Source organism: Mycteria americana, chromosome 1, assembly GCF_035582795.1.
Source record: "Mycteria americana isolate JAX WOST 10 ecotype Jacksonville Zoo and Gardens chromosome 1, USCA_MyAme_1.0, whole genome shotgun sequence".
NCBI lineage: Eukaryota > Metazoa > Chordata > Aves > Ciconiiformes > Ciconiidae > Mycteria > Mycteria americana.
In genome coordinates, this window is record NC_134365.1 from 187,683,254 (window position 1) to 187,685,570 (window position 2,317).

Sequence of the window (2,317 nt, forward strand, 5' to 3'; positions counted from 1 at the left end):
CTTCTCAGCCAGCAGTTGTGACAGCAAAGGGACAAAGGTGTTCTTTTATAGTAGAGTCTGTGGATTTTCGCAACCAAACCTTAAGGAACTCACATGATATTTTTGTAAGGTTTTGGAGAAGTGATGTCAGGAAATCATATAATAATAGGTGCCAAATACTAACGTACAAAGAACATACGAGTTACTGTCAAAAATTAACTACATCCAATTTCCCATATGGTGCAATACCTAATCTTAATCTTGGTTATGCAGAACATCGGGTGTTTGTTTGCTAGGACGGATAGATAGACATTTCCTCTTACTGTGACTCAATCACAAAAACTCTTATAGATTCCTTCTAAGTTGTGCAGACAATAGAGGGCTGGGTGGTATTTATTACTTCTTATAGATACAGAGAAGAGCAGATCAGGTTAGACTTTTCACACACCAGAAACATCCTCCCCGTATTTCAGAAGCCAACAGACCTTTGGCAACTGGGAAATGCACTGGGGTCTCTACAGCTTTTCAGTTCCCTCAACTCTCATGTAGCACAGGTGGGACACAGACTATCTCCTCCCATTCCTTTCCAGTAGGCTTATGTCTCGTACATTAACACTATGTACCCATTAATGCTTACTCGTGCATTAACACTGTGTAACAATGCTTACTCCCTTGTTCTGTTTTCATGGAGCTGCATGCCTCCTGACCACAATGATTCACTGTCCTGTCTCTAGACCACTGATACAGAAAGAGATAAAAAAAGGCTGCAGGCAACATCTAGTGTGGCCCCCACACACCACACTATGGTATGACAGGCAGTGATTTGCCTGCAGTTCCCAAGGCATCCAGCCCACCACGGGAGCTCCCCACTTCCAACAAGCTACTGCCTTGGTGGAGTCAGCTGCAAGCCTCCACCCGGTGCAACAGAAATTAAACTTTCTCTCCAGGCTTCTGTGGATCACTGGGAAAATGAGCTTGGTGTTTGGGAGGAAGGTTCCAGTCGGGACTAAGGGGATGGCCATGTCTATGCATGTATAAAAGAAGTCAAGAAGTGCCTAGACCAAAACATGTCATCTCTTGTCCGTTCCTCTGCCTGTAACCTCAATGTAGCATTTGCCCTTTCCTTCTTCATTTTGTCAGACTTAGTTCTTCTACTAGGTCAGCAGCAAATGGTTGCAGTTGTGTGTAAGTAAGTGGAGAAAGTGTTTAGGAGACCCTCACTCCCTTCCAACGTTGGAGGGCGGTGGTAAGGGCAGGAGCAGTGGTACAGCCTCATACAAAACCCACCTCCCGGCTGAGGAACTCAGAAGGCTTTCTTGTGTTACCATAGCACTATCAGCTCCAGTTGGCCAATGGGAAAGCTGAGGCTTAGGGAAGATCCATACTAGAAAACTTTTCAGAGCAGTCAAATCCATTGGGGTAACATGTTTTTACCACAGCTTCGCATAAGCGTAAGCCTCCTGACAGATTCACAAGGCTGACAGCAGCATCTTTTTTGAGGAGTAGCTCATTTTGTAAGGAATGGATATAATATGTTCTTGGAAAAACACTTTTTAACAGCAGAAGCATCTCCACTGGAAGATTTCATGGCTAATAATTCAATGTAAGATAGACAAGACCGGGAAGGCATGTGATAATGTCTAAGCAAAAAGAACCAGAGCTGTGGTGGTAGAGCAAAAAAACAAATCCAGGCCTCTTCCTCCCAGGTTATAGTGGTCTGCTTTCCTGGGGTAAATCACAGGACTTTCAAGGGAATGGAGAGACTGAAGCTGTAATTACAGTGTCTTTGTAAGGGCTCAAGCCCTGAGCTTCAGTCCAAAAAGAGCAGACTGGCCCACATCAGAGCAGCTACAGGCTATGAACTATCCTCTGCACCATAAGAAAAACACTTCAGTCACTCTGGAGCAGAGTTCAGGTGCAAACCAGCACATACGTATTGCAGATAACCAGTAAGCCTACACTGCCCACCAAGTTAAATCCCAGTTTACTCTCAGGTTGTGATATCCTGATATTGCATAATTGCCACTTCTTTCCCAGCCTCTTTTTTGGAGTGAACCAACTGATCTTCTCCATACAAAACCAAGGGAAGTCCTGGAAACAGATCACTCCCAAAAGGTGGCATTGATGAGGGTTTGTTCCTTATCAACCCTGCCTGGTCCTAACCAGCCCTCCAACAACATCTCACCAGGTCTCATACTGACAAACACCTGCCATAAGCCCTCCTGGCACATCCTTTGTTATGGAAATACCACTCTGGTGGGCTGCAACCCATGCCTCGGGTTATTTCTGATGCTCCAAACAAAAAGACAAACAAAACCAAAAACAAAACAAAAACCCA